We start from the raw sequence: 18,840 nt of genomic DNA on the forward strand, positions 1-18,840 counted from the left end.
GTGCTGTTCTCCATGATGGACTTGGACCGCAGAACTGGTCCCAAAAAAGAAACCCCCCAATCAGCCGCGTGCCCGACCCTCAACCACTGCAGAAACATTTCCCAGCCGTCTATAAGGCCCTCCCCCCCCCCCCCCCCCCCCCGCCTCTGATTGGCACCCCCCCGACCAGGGCAGCTGCAGACTGAGTCCGCAGCCGCCACACGAGTATCCCGACTGGCTGGACCGTATTAGATCCACACCGTTGGGGCTTCAGCTGGTCGGGGACGGAGAATGGCAGAGCGGGCCTCTGGCAATGGTCCCAGGTGGTGCAGCGTACTCCCCGAGTATGTCGCTTTTCGGGGCCCGCAGAATCGGCGAAACGGCGCCGGTCCCGATTCCTTGTGGGAAAATGGATTCTCCCACCCCCGTGCAGGCTGCAATTTTGGGGTGGGGAGAATCTTGCCCAGGGTGTCGGGAATCTTGGGAATTATTACCAGCAATCAAAGCCAAGCTCCAGCAGCGGAAACGCTGAATCCTAAACACGACCTGACATTGGGTAAACCGATTGAAAAACACTGACCTAACCGAGATGTACACTGACAATCCGATGCCTGATTGAGTGAGCTATCTGGACTCCTATCTGGGGGGTGGCCTCTTGGCCAGTTCGATGGTGTTTAGAGACCTGGGCTGCGGCCACATGGCCACTGAATAATAATAATAATCTTTATTATTGTCACAAGTAGGCTTACATTAACACTGCAATGATGGGACATGCGGTGATTAATAAATTGTTTAATGCCGAGTCTGCACTGCAGGGGAGACATTGTATCAGATTGTAGCTTACTGCTGTAATAATATGGTGTAAGTAGTTAGATATGTTTTCTTCCCATTTAGGTAGGCGAGTTTGAAACGTGTTGGTGTCACTGTCACAAGCCCCGACGAGTGAAGCGGCGACCAACTTAAAGTAGAGAGAAAAATAAACACACTGATCAAGCCAGGAGTATCTCCCCGGCGCTCGAAACGACTGAAGGTTTAATCTCCCCTCCTCCCCCGATAAGAGCGCCTCAAGCAAAGTGGGTTTTCGTCACTTGCCTCAGTGGGCTTGATTTCCGTTTCTAATCATAGCGCTGGCAGCAGAGGTTTTAAAACCCACTGCGTCCGAAAGGCCGCCCACTGACTGATCACTGCTCCCCCTCCACTCACAACTCAAGGGGTGTGGTCACTTCCCAAGCGACTGAGAGACTCCTTCACAAGCTCCGTCCAGACACAAGGAAATGGGTCAGGGCGGGTAATCAGCGAGCCGGGCAGCTGTTGTCAGATCGCCAGCATCTCGGAGCTGTGGCTAACGATGGGACTTTACGTTGCTGCCTGAACCGGGACAAGAAAAGCATCGAGACCACTTTTTCTCGCCCCCCCCCCCCCCCCCCCGGAGTGTTTTACTTCAGAGTTCGTGAAGTGAGGGGAGAAGATTAAAGGTATGTGTTTGGTTTTGGTTCAGTCTGGAAGCAGCCTGAGGTTGCTGTGTGAGACTGGGACAGGGTTGGATTGTAGTGAGTGAGGGGCGGCAAGTGTGGAGAACTCTCCGATCAGATGCTGCGAGCTACTTCCGCACCCTGAATTATGTTTTCTCTCTTTGCCGGATGGTATATCCGACCACTCCTTTGGGTTTTAAAAAAAAATCCCATTTTTTTCACCCCTGCTTTTAAATTTAAATGTTTAAAAACAAAATATACTTGTGTTACCGTGCGCTGTTTGATAAAGCGGCGAAAATTGTGGAAACTAGGCGAGTCCCTCTCTCTCTCTCTCTCTCTCTCGAGATCTTTTAAAGGGCGTTATCCCGCCGAATTAGGAGACTCGTTGTCACAACTGTGTGGAGCAGTTCCCTGATTTTTAATTGAAGAACGTGAACTTAAAAACATACGACATGGCATTTTAGCATTTACGTGTCCGGCTTGGTGATATGATTAAGGGGAAGGGGGGAAGAATGTGTTGAGACATTTCCTGAGCTTTCCTGGATCAAGGACACCAACGAGAACTGTTGACCTACATTTGTCTCACTCGCGATGGGAGATGGTCTCCCTTCCTAATGGAGAGGAGTGTCTATGGGTGGGAGATGGTCTTTTCTAATGGAGAGGGGTACCTGTGGTGTCTTTTGGGGACTATGACTGGTGTCTTGTCTGATTGACATTTGTCATTAACGTTTCCCTTCTGTGACTACCATACAGTTAACCACGCGATTTCCCAACATAGCTCAGCTTTAAATTGCCAAATACCAAGAAATGGGGAACACCTATTGCAATACAGTAAATAAACAGCTAGCCCCAACTTTTACCAAGCTAAAATGTGTAACAATGTTGCCACCATTGTACCTGAGGGTAGGGGAAACTCCCTATGTTGAAACAGCAATTCGAAGATACTGCCTAAGAGATGGTTGAGATAAAGGGTGGAAGAGTGTCTGGATTTAACTCCTTGTTAGCAAAGTTACATGAAATGGTCTTAAAGTGAGAATTGGGAACTAGAATTGGATCCCGAGTTACATCTCTTAAGAGAGAGAAAGAGAAAGCGAAGAGATCAAATTTTGACCCTTTAAAAAATCTAATACCTAAAGAATTAAGATTCCACGCTTTTTGTTCATAGGCCAGAGAGCTTTTTTAAAAATAATAATAATCTTTATTGTCATAAGTAGGCTTACAATAACACTGCAATGAAGTTACTGTCAAAAGCCCCTAGTCGGGTTCGGGTACACAGAGGGAGAATTCAGAATGTCCAAATTACCTAACAGCATGTCTTTCGGGACTTGTGGGAGGAAACCAGAGTACCTGGAGGAAACCCACGCAGACACGGGGAGAATGTACAGACTCCACATAGACAGTGACCCAAGTCAAGAATCGAACCTGGGACCCTGGAGCCCACTGTGCTACTGTGCTGCAGGCATTAATTACCATGCTATTAAATGGTTACTTATGCCATTAATTACTATATTTAACTTACTTGAGTTTAATGGACAATTCATATGAAAAGGTACAATTGGTAAACTTTGCACAGGGATGGGGGATGTGTTAAAAGTGCAATCCTGTTTTGCTGAAGCTAACAGCAGAATAATGCAAATTGTCAACCAAATTGTAACTGTGCAATTCATGGGACAAGTTGTCCAATTTTCATGTTTTGTGCCATTTGCCATTTTCGTCACTATAATGTAGAAGTACTGTGACTTGTTAGTAATCAAAAATAGAGAAATTTAATAAATTCAGGGCCCCCTTGGATTCTGGGCTCCAATTTTGAATGCTGTGACCTACCATACTTCAGGGGGATCATTTTAACCCAATCCATCTAGTGAGAAACTGGCAGGGTTGGATCCAGTACCTGGTCTATACCCCCACCTGATTTTCCTTTCTGTTAGCTTTAGTGATAATTGAGCAGAATGTAAAGCAGGCATCCAGTCCGATTTTAGTTTCCCAATGGGCAAATTGGCACAAAGCTATTCCTTTTTTTAAAATTTAAAGTACCCAATTTTTTTTTTCAATTAAGGGGTAATTTAGCATGGCCAATCCACCTACTCTGCACATTTTTGGGTTGTGGGGGTGAAACCCACGCCAGCACGGGGAGAATGTGCAAACTCCACACGGACAGAGACCCAGAGCCGGGATCGAACCTGGGACCTCGACGCCGTGAGGCAGCAATCCTAACCACTGCGCCACCATGCTGCCCCTCACAAAGCTATTCCTTAAGTGCCTGATATACTGCCCTGAATCTGCACTTGGCAAAGTCACCAGTGATATGCTATGTAACTAGTTCATTCTCCCTCCCTCTTCATATCCAAGCTCTCTGCTGTCTGTAATACTTTCTATCACTTGATTTTCTTGAATGCATCTCCTTTATGGTCCATATTTTGGCTTTTTCTTTCACCAACACCCATTCCTACATTTCGCACTGTAGACAGTACATCATTTCCAATGACACCTTCTCAAGTGACTGCATTGGCATCCCTAATATACCCACAGGGTTCCATCCCATGCAATCTCCTTTTCATCAGATATGAACTGCCCTTTAGCAACATCATATGGAAACATGGCCAGTCTTCACATTAATGTCAATGATGCTCTGCTTTACGTCTCTGTGGTTATGCCTTTTGTTGTCTATCTCCAATGGCTTCCTATCTCCCATAGGATCAACATTTCAAAACAAATTTGCCATCAAATCCATTCATAACCTCCACCTTCCCAAACTTTACTCTTCAACAGCTATCCTTTCTCCTTTAACCACTACTTTGCTCTTATCCTCTAAATTTCCCTCTGTTGTTAATCTCCCTACGATCTTCAAAAGCTGCAGTGTCTCACTTATTGAATGCACCTTTGCTCCTAACGTTTTGACTTTTCTCCCATCTACTTGGTGAGACTACCGTCTGTACCCATGTAAAATTGTCAATCGTACGTGAGAACTAGAGCAGAGTTAATAGCCGATGGCTCTTCGTGCCTCTAGTTTTGAGTGTTCAAATCTGATATCTAATCCACACAGTGGAAACCTACAGTTTCTCGACTTCCTTGTGGGAAATCATGTGTTAATTGCCTTATTTTGGCACTCTGCAATATCGAAGTTTGGTATGTCAACATTCATCATAATCCATAGTATTTGGAGAAAGGATGTTTCGGTGATGAACACATTCTGAATGTGGTGTTTTCTTTAACCTTTTTCTTGTGCTCAGTTGGTAACTTGTAAGGATGCTATTCTTGTGTTTCCCAGAAGGCGATCATTTGTGAATAAGGAACTACTGTATTTAAATGACCTCCGCTGCATGCAATTCCCAGCAATGGCAGCCATTGATCTATTTCTGACTAGAAATAACCTTTTATCTCAACATTTAACATGAACCCTTGCCAAGTTTCATTTGAGAAATTGGGTCAGTCTGTGAAGATAATCAAAGTTGGCAAAATAGTGGCTAGACATAAAGGCTCGTGATCCCTGATGTTTATTAATGTTGCACAGTCCTTAAGAAAAAACTTTAAAGTGCGAAATCAATTAATTTTTGTGTTAAATTCAATTTGACAGTTTCAGCAAAAGCTCCAAGCTCAAATAATCTTGGCAAAATCTTAATTTTCCCAAGATGTTGGGGTGGGGTGAGGTCGGAAGGTGTTGAAGACTCCAGAGATTTGAGCACCTGATCTAGGCTGACAATTCAGTGCAATATTGAGTGAATGCTGCATTTTGAACACTATTTTCAAATGACATGTTAAAGCTAAACAACAGGCTGCTCTCTTGAGTGTTGAAAAAACATAAATAAATCCCACAGCATTATGTGAAGAATTGGGCAGTTCATCTGTCCAGGCCAATATTAATCCTTCCACCAACCCCATCACCAAAGCAGACTATCTGGTCATTGCTGTCTGTGGGACCGCCCAATATGCAAATTATTGCACCATATTTCCTGACATTATAAAGGTGATGACAGGGAAATACTTCTGAAGAGTCAATGAAATGCCTGCGTGGCCATGAAAGGCATGAGATAAATATCAATTTGTTTTATTTCAATGAGCTGTCAGTCTCTGCTGATTTTGTTCCAATTCTGTTCTCTGTTCAACTGTGGTGATAGCAGCGTTAATATGTTACCCATCAGAGAACTGACCTTGACATGGAATACTTGTTCTTTGTGGGAAGTAAAATGTCCCTAGATCCTGTGTAAAATGAAAGGAGGTGCCAAATGAGAATGTATTGCATACGGCATGGTTAAATTTGCCTCTAGCTAGGGAATTGTCTCCGATTAAAGATCTTTAGAGAAAACGAGTGCTTCTGGCGTAATGCCATTTTGGGGCTGAAACGTGTCATTATCAGCAAGAATCAGTTCTGAGGTATAATGTCCCTAGTGTCAGTGCAACCTCCAGATTCTTGATAATTAACAATATCACTAGAGAGTTGGTTTTGTGGTTATATTTCCATTGTGCAGTATGGCTGCTATTGCAATGCAGTCCTCTTTGAAGTTATTTGAAAGTTCAGAATTGTTTTCATGTGTAGGCTATCCTAGAAATTACTGGCATAATGTGGCATGATTTGTATATCTTCATAATTAAAACCATCTGTCTGCGTCCACCTCCATCCTTACATGCCTCCACCCTCAGTTGCTGAAACACGCATCCATACCGTTGTCACCTCCAGTCTCAATGTTTCCAATATCCTCTTGGCCAGCCTCCCACTTTGTAGCCTCTAAACTTGAGATCATCCTGAATACTGCTACCAGAATGCTGGCCCCACCAGTCAGCACCTGGAAATAAAAGTGAGGATGAGTTAAATCTCTCCGTGATGACGGTTGGTTCACTGAGAATATCTCGGTCATCCTTAGAACATAGAACATTACAGCGCAGTACAGGCCCTTTGGCCCACGATGTTGCGCCGTCCTGTGAAACCCCTCAAGTCCCTCTACACTATTCCCTTATCGTCCATATGCCTATCCAATGACCATTTGAATGCGTTTAGTGTTGGCGAGTCCACTACTGTTGCAGGCAGGGCATTCCACGCCCTTACTACCCTCTGAGTAAAGAACCTACCTCTGACATCTGTCCTATACCTATCTCCCTTCAATTTAAAGCTATGTCCCCTCGTGCTGGACATCACCATCCGAGGAAAAAGGCTCTCACAGTCCACCCTATCTAATCCTCTGATCATCTTGTATGCCTCAATTAAGTCACCTCTTAACCTTCTTCTCTCTAACGAAAACAGCCTCAAGTCCTTCAGCCTTTCCTCCTATGATCTTCCCTCCATACCAGGCAACATTCTTGTAAATCTCCTCTGTACCCTTTCCAATGCTTCCACATCCTTCCTATAACCAGAACTGCACACAATACTCCAAATGCAGCCGCACCAGAGTTTTGTACAACTGCAACATGACCTCATGGCTCCGAAACTCAATTCCTCTACCAATAAAAGCTAACACACCGTACGCCTTCTTAACAACCCTCTCAACCTGGGTGGCAACTTTCAGGGATCTATGGACATGGACACCGAGATCTCTCTGCTCGTCCACACTACCAAGAATCTTACCATTAGCCCAGTACTCTGCCTTTCTGTTATTCCTTCCAAAATGAATCACCTCACACTTTTCTGCATTAAACTCCATTTGCCACCTTTCAGCCCAGCTCTGCAGCTTATCTATGTCCCTCTGTAACTTGTAACATCCTTCTGCACTGTCCACAACTCCACCGACTTTAGTGTCATCTGAAAATTTACTCACCCATCCTTCTACGCCCTCCTCCAGGTCATTTATAAAAATGACAAACAGCAACGGCCCCAAAACAGATCCTTGTGGCACACCACTAGTAACTGGACACCAGTCAGAGTATTTCCCATCAACCACCACTCTTTGTCTTCTATCAGCTAGCCAATTTCTGATCCAAACTGCTAAATCACCCTGAATCCCATGCCTCTGTATTTTCTGCAATAGCCTACCGTGGGGAACCTTATCAAACGCTTTACTGAAATCCATATACACCACATCAACTGCTTTACCCTCATCCACCTGTTTGGTCACCTTCTCGAAGAACTCAGAGGTTTGTGAGGCATGACCTACCCTTCACAAAACCATGTTGACTATCTCTAATCAAATTATTCCTTTGCAGATGATTATACATCCTATCTCTTATAAACCTTTCCAAGACTTTTCCCACAACAGAAGTAAGGCTCGCTGGCCTATAGTTACCGGGGTTATCTCTACTCCCCTTCTTGTACAAGGGGACAACATTTGCTATCTTCCAGTCCTCTGGCACTATTCCTGTAGACAAAGATGACTTAAAGATCCAAGCCAAAGGCTCAGCAATCTTCTCCCTAGCTTCTCCTGCACACCTATTGTTTGGGCATTGAGCCACTGGGCCAGCCGATTGGCCCATCTAACTCTTTAGGCTAAAATGCATGAGCGCTTCTCCTTCCCGCCCCCGTCAAATAATGGAGTCTCCATTGTCTACTAGGATAACCATTCCAGACGTTGGTCAACTTATTGTAAACCGAGTGTTTTCTGACATCATTTTGGAATTTGTCTTTCATTGTTTTGTATCTCTGCTTCCTCCTTCTGCACTGCTGCACAGGTTTAACCTTTCCTTCTTATCATTTTCTGCCTTTCTAATATGAGGAGTTCAAGTATTCGGCGCAACTAATTTTTTCTGACTCTATAGGGTCCGTCTTTGAAGTCCTTGTCCATTTGGGCATCTGAGTGAAATATGTTCTGCAGTAAAATCCTGTGCGAATGTTTTACACTTGAGTCATTTCATTAATCGCTGTCACGCATACATCGCTGGAATAAATTGGTGGTTCATTCAGTGGATGTAGATTATTTACAAATGTTTAAAAGGGATCCAGACATGTTCCTGGATGTAAGTAATATTGTTGTTGACTTTTTCACAATCTAAACCTTTCATCATTTTAAATATAATTTTTTCAATTATGGTTTTCTGGAGTTAACTTCGACAAAGTTTCAGTTGGTCTCGATAATTAGTCACCATTCTCTGTGCTAAACATCAGCCAGGATTCCTACTTCGAAACATTATCCAGCCATGTTTGATAAAAAGTTGATTTCTTTCACAAAATTGGGTTTGGTTACAACGTCAGGCACGAGGGGCAATTACTCCCAGACAACCTTTGGAACAGGGCTTCTAACTGTCTGTAAAGAGGGTGCAAACATCATCCAAATGAGAGAGGATGAGAAAATTCAATTGACGGAGTGCAGCCTGTTCCTGCATAAATGCAACAGAGGCTCCCTGCCTGTCTGACGGAAAATCAGAATGTTACCCTGCCGAGGATTCCTAATCCGTCAAATAAATTTTGAAAAATTATTTTTCCCAAAGGGAAATAACGTTTCCTGTTAATCAAGTGACTGGATTCTGGGATCGGGTACCATTGCTGAAAATCCTTTCAGGAACTCTAAGCCATCCTGCAATGGAACTTGAGCAATGAATCCTGCTGTCACTTGGTCTGGCCTCTGTCCACCACAAGAGTGTGATGAGCAGAACTCCCACGAACTAAATTGACATAAGGCAGTAAAAAGGTATCAATAATGATGGAACTGCACCCCAGTGTGTTAGAAGAAAATAACACACCAGCATAATATTGTGAATGAAAGGCGCCACTGACCAAAATGCTTTCAATCTACATTAAAGATATAGGACTGCTGGGAGGCAGGAGGACAGTTAAATCAATTAATTCCCAACCTGCGAGCATTTTATCAGCACCAGGAGATGCTGCCGCTGCATGGTCATGCTTCCGGATAAAACCTGGAGGCTTCCTGGGATGGGGCTTGCTTTTATAGTTGCTCCCTGGTCTAAGAAGGAACTGCCACACCCCTCCCCGTGGCAATGGCTATCCCCATGTCTGTGGTGCCTGCACTGAAGGGGGCACCAACAACGGCCCCCTTAATTGCTGGGGTTTTCTGTGTGACCCCTGCACAGTAAATAACAGAAAGCGCATTGCCTTCAAGGGTGCCTCAGCATGGTGGTGCCTTTTTCTTCCTGCAGTGCCAGCAGCCACCATCTCGATCAATGGCTTTGCTAAGGCTGCTGAAATGAAATGAAAATCGCTTATTATCAAAAGTAGGCTTCAAATGAAGTTATTGTGAAAAGCCCTGAGTCGCCACATTCCGGCGCTGTTCGGGGAGGCTGGTACAGGAATTGAACCATACTGCTGGCCTGTCTCGGTCTGCTTTAAAAGCCAGCTCTTTAGCCCTGTGCTAAACCAGCCCCTGACCGCTCTGGGATGCACATTTGGACCCACATTTGGTCCTGGCGGTTGGGCATCATGCCCTTTGATAAAATACTGGACATGTTGACCTGTATTCTGTCATTGAATCGGGTGTACAAATTTGGAAAAATATCCAGCCCCCAAACACAATCTTTTTAAAAGTGGATGCCTGTACTTCAGGTTTTTGGTCAGGGTGGTGCTGGTTGGCAATATAAAAATCTAAGTTGGGGTAGGCGACCCTGGAAGTCATAAGGAGGATGCTGGGTGTGGAGGTGGCTGGGTGGAAGACCAACCTCGAGGCCCCAGCACAGTGTCCAGAAATTTAAGAGTAAAACATAAAAGTTCCTCTGGCCCTCACCCCATCCACTATGCCAACCTAGTGCCAACTCCTGCAAACCCTCTGGCCCTCACCCACCACCCTTTGCCCTTACACGACTGTGCTAATTCACTGACCATTCATCCAGTATCTACCATGAGTGGGCCTTAGAACCCATGCAAAGATGGGACCAAATAAAAGGTTTATTGCAGCCATCACTGCAGTGAAGAAAACTAAAGGCATTTACTATATTTACATTCCTTCAACTACATATAGACTTGTAACAACAAACATTCCAGGTGCACAGTCCCTTATAACAAGCATCAGAATTCATAGTCCCACTTCAAAGAATCTATAACCACTTGAAGCTATCAATCAAACTGAAATACGAGGCATCCTACTGTGATAATGGATGGTTGTGAAATCAGTCATGCATCAGTAACCCAGTAATAGAACCTTGGGCTTATGTGTACAGACAGTGGAATAGCGAGCAATTTCTTTAAATACTCCAGATACTTTTTTTTCAAAGATTTAAAGGGCAAACCTTTAAATGCCTTGATATATTGACAGCTCCTTTTGACAGGTGATTCTGATCGTTTGACAAATCTGTTAACTGCTTCAATGAGCTTGGCAGTTAGAGTTTATATAATTTTTATGCACCTCTGTGCCCACGCCTAACAATCCAAAAGTGCCTCAGGACCAGATCCAAAGGGGTACTCCAGTATCAAATTATGCTCCTACCAGATCTCCTCTGCACAGATCAGGGGCGGGATTCTCCCCTAGCCGGCGGGGTGAGGGTCCCAGCGTAGCGGAGTGGCGCCAACCACTCTGGCGTCGGGCCTCCCGAAAGGTGCGGAATTCTCCGTACCTTTGGGGGCCAGGCCCTCACATTGAGGGGCTAGGCCCGGACCGGAGTGGTTGGCACCACGCCCACTGGCGCCAAAACCGGCACAATGGCCTTTGACGCCCGCCACCTGGCGCCGGGGCTGGCCGAAAGGCCTTCGCCGGTTCACACATGTGCCGGTGCGTCAGCTGCCGCTGACGTCATCACCGGCGCATGCGCGCTGTGGGATTCTCTTCCGCCTCCGCCATGGTGGAGGATGTGGCGGCGGCGGAAGAAAAAGAGTGCTCCCACGGCACTGGCCTGCCAATCGGTGGGCCCCGATCGCGGCCCTGGCCACCGTGGGGGAACCCCACGGGGTCCGTTCGCCCTGCCACCCCCCCCCCCTCCCGGGGCCCGCTCGCGCCGCCAATCCCGCCGCCACCAGAGGTGGTTCAAACCACGGCGGCGGGAGAGGCCGGAGAATCGCCGCAGGGGGCTCGCCACTCGGCGCGGCGCGATTCCTGCCCCCGCCAATTCCCAGGTGGCGGAGAATTTCTGCCACAGCGGGGCCGGGATTTTCGGCGGACCCAGGCGATTCTCTGACCCTGCGGGGGGTTGGAGAATTTCGCCCCAGATTTCACACTCCTGGGATACAAAAATTCTATTTCAATTGAGGTAGCTGATGATTTAAATGGCCAGCTTTCTCAGTACATAGAATTTACAGTGCAGAAGGAGGCCATTTGGCCCATCGAGTCTGCACCGGCTCTTGGAAAGAGCACCATACCCGCTACCCAAGGTCAACACCTCCACTCTATCCCCATAACTCAGTAACCCCACCCAACACTAAGGTCAATTTTGGACAGTTAAGGGCAATTTATCATGGTCAATCCACCTAACCCGCACATCTTTGGACTGTGGAAGGAAACCGGAGCACGCGGAGGAAACCCGCTCACACACGGGGAGGATGTGCAGACTCCGCACAGACAGTGACCCAAGCCTGAATCGAACCTGGGACCCTGGAGCTGTGAAGCGATTGTGCTATCCACAATGCTACCGTGCTGCCCGATATGCACAATATGTACATACCCTCTGTTGCCACCCCTGTAAAATTGGGAAATGCTGTGTTCAAGGTGGAGTGGGGAAGGTGGAGTGGGGGTGGAACTTGAGATTTTCAGGCCCTTGTACCATAACAGCGAGGTCATGACGAAAACCCACGCTAATGTTTTATATTGACCTTAGAATGCTCACTACATGGGTTTGACATAATGCACTTCTATATGTCTCAATTCCTCAATACAAATACAAATTGTTCATTTGCACGGATGGGAGGGGCTGCTTCACTGCCTTGAAAGACTGGGAACAGAAAGGAAATAATGTGTGAAAGTCAACTAGGGAGACCATTGAAGAAGAGGCTGAGCAAAAGGTGAACTAAAATGGACATGAGAATTGAAGTGAATTAGAGTCTGTTGTGTGGAGGATCAGTGATGTTTACTTGCCTATATTAGCTGAACTGGACGCGTGTTCCCAAGTGGGTGTGTGTATAGGGGTGCATTTTCATGTCCATCATTTTTGGCTTCTTTGTGGCAAATGGAGTTAACTTTTCAGTAGATCCAGCTCTCATTGGTAAATATAAACAGCATGCATTTTCAAGAAGAGTCAGGAAAGACACTGATCGAGTTTGTTGTCAAATTCCCAATTAAGATGACCGTAATAGCTGCAAATATGTAACGGCACTTCCTTTTAAATGTCCAGAATTGTACATGCTCATCCTCTGTTTTTATTATAAAAGTTATTTTCTGTGCATTACCACCAATAGTATATACTGCTCGGGCCGAGTCACAACACGTTGCTTTATGTTTTATTTTTGTTCCCCATTAAGATGTTTAAATTGTAAATATTCAAATTTGGGGGGGGGGGGGAATTTATCATTCTCACTTTGGAATAAAGTTCTGTTAATTTTTGTATATATTTATTTCACATAAAATCTTTAGAAAACTGAATTGTAGCACTAAGTGACATTTTCTGTAACATTGTGAAACGGCTATTGTCAAGTTACTAATACTGCAGACAAAGTTGTTTGTTAACACAGGTTCACCACAGCACAAAATGGTGGTCAGAGCTGCTGCAACATTACAATGTTACCAGTATGTGAGAGATTGAATAAACATCTTGCATCTGTGAATAAGCATCTTGCATCTGTGATATTTAATTTGTGCCTGATTTGGATGTGATACTTTGAGGTTTTCTATTGTGGAAACTTATCCTATGTTTTTAAATTAATTCTTTGATATGTGGATGTCACTGGTGGCACCAGCATTTATTGCCCATGAATTGTAACTTGCCCATAAACCCTTAATCATCCTTTGAACATGCCAGTGGGCTGCCTTGAACTACTGCTGTTCCTGTGGTATTTTCCATAGTGATTTGATAAAAGTGGCTTGTTTGGCCACTGCACAGCACAGTTAAGAGTCAACCACGTTGGTCTGGGACTTAATTCACTCATAGACCAGACTGGGTAAGGATGACTACATGTTTCTGGGACAAAAATTAACCAGTATTTTTCTACAAAAGTTTCATGGTCAGTTTTTTTTTGTTTTGTTAAAATAACTAATTTCTGCATTTCTTTTAAAAACTGAATTTACATTCTCAAAATGTGATTTTAAACATACCTTCTCTGGATTATTAGTCCAGTAATGACTGAAACATTTTGATACTGACCGGTTATAGTAGCCATTCTTATTAAAGTAATTGAGTAAATAACTTAATTTCTGAAACTGACTGAATATAGCCATTTATATTTCAACTGTGCCATATAAATATTGATTAGACACACCTTTAAAATGAAAAGGTTTTGTCTGTAAGTCTCTCACAGATGATTTCTCACACACTACAAAAAAAACTCTGATCTCATCAAGTGCCTTGTCAAGAGCACCATCAGGAAGAATTGAATCAGATTGAAGATTCTAAGCAGAGGGGCTGATTTAGCTCACTGGGCTAAATCGCTGGCTTTTAAAGCAGATCAAGCAGGCCAGCAGCACAGTTCGATTCCCGTATCAGCCTCCCCGGACAGGCGCTGGAATGTGGCGACTAGAGGCTTTTCACAGTAACTTAATTGAAGCCTACTCGTGACAAGCGATTTTCATTTTTTCATGATTTCTCTCACTAGAAAAAAAACACTGATCTCAGCAAATGTCTTGCCAAGAGCACCATCAGGAAGAATTGAATCAGATTGAAGATTCTAAGCATTGCATTTAAATGCAATGCTTGAAGAGCATGCTGACAACATGAGATGGGGAACAGGCTAAACACTGCGATCTATGAGCTATTCATGGGACAGTATTGGCAGGCTAGAAAAGTCAAAGCCAGAGAGCAGGTTCGGAAGTGTTGATTCAAAATGGATTCATGTTAAAAGGCAAGAGTCTGGTGATATCAGTGTGGTCCAAAATATTGGGCAGAGAACACGCTGCATGTTAGTTGATTAGTAAGAAGCAGATAATAAGATAAGCTGTTTCAGCATATTGTCAAGGACTTGTCATAAACATGCAGAGGAAATGATTTTAGCTGAACTTCTGATCCTGCTCCATTGCAACATGTACAAGTTGAAATGGGTTAGAATAATTCTCATGCTATTGTGGGAATTCCTTCATTAAACAAAGCTACATTCCTCCCTAACAGCACAATGGGGTACCTATGCCACACAGACTGCAGCAGTTCAAGAAAGTGACTCACTGCTACCCTCTCAAAGGCACTTGTGGGTGGGTAACTAATGCTGGCTTTGCCATTGACATTTGAGTACTATAATCAATTTTTTTTTTCAACTCCAAAGAACTGAAAACATATACTTGCCTGCCATTGTATACGTAAAAAGTGCATGGAAGAATTTGTCAAATTTCACAAGTTTTGGTTTTACCCATTTTACAAGTGGCTTGGAATGTCCATGTGTAAGCAATGTCCATATGTAAGCAAAGAGAAATGCAAGAAACCATAGAAGGATCTGCGAAAGAAATCAGAAGACCTATAACTAAGAGAAACACTGACATTGTAGTATGGTTATAGTCCTGCATAACTGTGTGAAATTTATTGAGCACTATTCAATGTTTGCAATAAAGTTATCCCTCTGATCATAGAATCTCTACAGTGCAAAAAGAAGCCGTTTGGCCCATCCAGTTCTCACCAGCCCTCCAAAAGAGAACCCAGGCCCACTCTCCCGACCTATCCTGGTAACCCCACCAAACCTTTTGGATACTAAGGGGCAATTTATCATGGCCAGTCCACCTCACTTGCACTTTGGACTGTGGGAGGAAACTGGAGCACGCGGAAGAAACCCACGTGGACACTGGAAGAATGGGCGAACTCCACACATACGCCACCAATGATCCGAATCGAACCCGGGTCCCTGCTGCTGTGAGGCAGCAGTGCCAGCCACTGTGCTGCCCCATATTTAACCAACTTCAAAGGAAAAGGGTATAAAGTTCTACTGATGGGAAAATTATAATTTCACAGGGAGAGAGTGACAAAATATTGATAAAGTTTAGGTGACAGATTTAAAGACTTAAGGGGAGAATGCAACAGAAAATTGTACTCCCTTTGTGGGGGTGTGTGGAAGAAATCTTTATCAATATTGAAATATAATTATCTCCTTGTGTTGTAAGATTTGAAGTATGTTTTGCAGGATATGTAAAAATGCCAGAATGAAGAGTGTAAATGGCGAAAGGCCGGTTGGGGGGGGGGGGGGGGGGGGGGGGGGGGGGGGGGGGGGGGGGGGGGGTGGGGGGGGGGGGGGGGGGGGGGGGGGGGGGGGGGGGGGGAGGGGTGCTGGCTGGCTGGCTGGCTGGCTGGCTGGGGAGAGCCAATGGAGATTGCACCAGACTTGGATGTTTTGAAAACCTAAAAGTTCATGGAAAATCATTGTTGACGGAGATCGTATAGCTCAGCTGCCAGAGCAAATTCTTTTGAGTTGCAAGAGATATTGGTTCAGGGTTAAAATCAGAAGCTGATGAGATGCTGGTGTAATAATGATGTCCGATTACATGACTAGAAAATAACAGCAATATTGAAGAGAGCAAGAAGCACTTTCCTTTTGTGCAGGTCTAAATGTCTACACATTGGTATAAATAAACAAATCTGGCTCAAAGGACTACGGATATCAGCAGCATACCTTTGTGAAACTGGACAGTCTCCAAACTCTTTGTAAGCCCCTCCCATACAACAAAACATAGTGGCAGCGAGTGAAAGACCTAGCCAAGACTGAAAGAATCTATAAGGTTATTTTTTTTGTTTTTAAAAGTAAATAACCTTGAAGGAAGGACAAAATAAAAAATTCCACAACTCCCCAAGATGTCAGAACATCATTGGAGCAGGAGAGGTAAGCTGTGACATCAGCCCAGAGACCAGACAGAAACTGAGAAGCAGGATCAAATGCAAGGACAATCCCAAAGTTCAGCAGAAGCATGATATCCACCCTACCACTGCCAGAACTATTTCAGAATACAGGAGGCCCACAGCAGACCCAGGAGTGGGACAATTTGATTGATTTTGATTTATTGTCACGTGCACTGAGATACAGTGAAAAGTCTTCTGCATACAGTCCGGGCAGATCATTCCATACAGGAAAAACATAGGACATACCTGGAGAACAACTGGAGAAAATGGAAGAATTGCTTTAGGATTACATAAAAGGACCAGGCGGTCCCAGGTTCAATTCCCGGCTTGGGTCGATGTCTGTGTGGAGTCTTCACGTTCTCACCGTGTCTGCGCGGGTTTCCTCCGGGTGCTCCAGTTTCTTCCCACATGTCTTGAAAGACCTGCTTGTTAGGTGAATTGGACATTCTGAATTCTCCCTCTGTGTACCCAAACAGGCGCTGGAGTGTGGCGATCTGATTGAGGTCTACAAAATTATGAGGGGCATAGACAGAGTGGATAGTCAGAGACTTTTTCCCCAGGGTAAGAGCGGGTCAATTAGTCGGGGGGCAGAGGTTTAAGGTGCAGGGGCAAGGTTTAGAGGAGAGGTACGAGGTAAGTTAGTGGGTGCCTGGAACTCGCTGCCGGAGGAGGTGGTGGAAGCAGGGACGATAGTGACATTTAAGGGGCATCTTGACAAATACATGAATAGGATGGGAATAGAGGGATATGGACCCCGGAAGTGTAGAAGATTTTAGTTTAGACAGGCAGCACGGTCGGCGCAGGCTTGGAGGGGTGAAGGGCCTGTTCCTGTCCTGTACTTTTTTTTGTTCTTTGAAACTGCACTCAAAACGTTATAGACAGGCAAGGGGTTGATGAGACTTCAGCTTCTTATGCAGTCATGCAAGCTTTCAATGTCTATCAGAACTTGATAATTGAGTGGGTTAAATTGAACAGAAGAAAACCCAAGTCCAGGATTTGTTTATCAAACATCTCTATAGCTGATAGGGAAATGTATTTATGGAATTTTAAAAGACATGCTGACTCACAAGAGGATCATTGTCGGGACGTTAGACTATCAGATTTCTTGCATGCAGTGGAGGTTTTAACACTGGTGAAAGCAGTGCTATTCTGAGATAAATGGAACTTGGGGAAACAGACTAGGTGTTGGGTCATGGGGAAAGAGAGGTACCATGGAGAAGATCAAGTGAGACCATTCTATATGTAGGCCATAAAGTGAAAATTGTGCCAACTGCTATTTTTAAAATGTCTCTGGTGTGGTGGGCTCAAGCTGCAAAAATGAGAAGAATGTCCCACATAGGGTGCAGAGTGCCACAACTGTGGAAAAATAGACCACAAATAGTGACCAAAATTGTTGCTCAAAAATGCCAACCACTGGTAAAAAGGGGGTGCAACTTTTAAAGCAGAGCTTGTGTAAGAAGTGGAAGACCACAAAAACAAAAATTAACCTTCCATGGGGAGATGAGTGACACTGAAAAAACATCTTGGAGTGCCGCGCATCTCACAAAGTTCACATTGAATACCGGAGCAGGGGTTACAAGGCACAGGTCAGGAGTGTGATGCAGTACTCTCCACTAACCTTGGATGAGTGCATCTCCAAGGTGCTTACACTATCCAGGACCAAGTAACCTGTTTTGGTATCCCTTCCACCACCTTCAACATCCACTCCCTCCATCACCGATGCTAGCATTGTGTACCATCTACAAGTTGCAGAGCAGTAAATCACCAAGGCTCCTTTTGACAGCACTCCCAAACCTGTGATGTCTACCACCAAGAAGGACAAAGGTAGCAAATACATTGGAACACCACCACTTGCAAGTTCCCCTCAAGCCATTTTATGATTATTGGCTAGACCCTGGGTTGTGGGGATCCAGTTTGGGAACAATAACATTTTGTTTAAAGTAAACAAAATGTGAGATTCAAGAGGCTTGCCAAGTGAATAAATTCCAGTTTTTTGAATAAACTAAGAATATTTTACTATATAAATGCAAAGAGTTAAAACAATCTAAAATTCAGGAAAAGTATGTGGTACGTGTGAATTAAAAGGCAAACTGTAGTCGGGCACACCCCATTACTCTGGGGCTTGGTCAGCGTTTACTGCCCATCTTTAATTGACCTGGAGTAGGTGGTGGTGAGCTGCCGCAGGAAACCGACCACCAGTATTTTGAACAGTACAAGCAACTCCGTCATTGACGACTTACAGGGCAGTGAGCGATTAATCACACTGAGCCCTTCAGTTTGATCATCTTCAACTTGATTAAACATTTAGGAATTAATGTCATGCGAGGGTGCAGCATCAGTCTGGTGGCCAGGTATTACTCGTTCGACAAAATAATTGATTTCAAACTGGATTACTTCCAATAAAGAGCCACCATTATCTTTTCCAGTAAGGGTGCGAGAGTGCCGAGGAATGGACCTCTTTGATTTAAGAGGAAAACCTTCCTATTGTTATGGATTATTAGTCACAGTGGATTGAAATAAATCAATTGAATATTCTTTTTGATATGTAACTAGTTCATTTTGCTATCCTCCAAACACTGGAGAGGTCAAGAGAAGGATGTGAGCCATTAAGCAGTTACTAAAGAAAAAC

General features: G+C 44.5%; 1 protein-coding gene across 1 annotated transcript in view; it reads left to right on the top strand.

Annotated features, from left to right (window-relative positions):
* Nucleotides 1-1,136: 1,136 nt before the first annotated feature.
* Nucleotides 1,137-18,840, top strand: part of hck (HCK proto-oncogene, Src family tyrosine kinase) — a 111,971-nt gene continuing 94,267 nt past the window's right edge. The window contains exon 1 of the mRNA XM_038803381.1: nt 1,137-1,454. The gene's annotated coding sequence lies outside the window, so the exon portion shown is untranslated. The remainder of the gene's footprint in view (nt 1,455-18,840) is intronic.

Source organism: Scyliorhinus canicula, chromosome 7 (genome assembly GCF_902713615.1).
Source record: "Scyliorhinus canicula chromosome 7, sScyCan1.1, whole genome shotgun sequence".
NCBI lineage: Eukaryota > Metazoa > Chordata > Chondrichthyes > Carcharhiniformes > Scyliorhinidae > Scyliorhinus > Scyliorhinus canicula.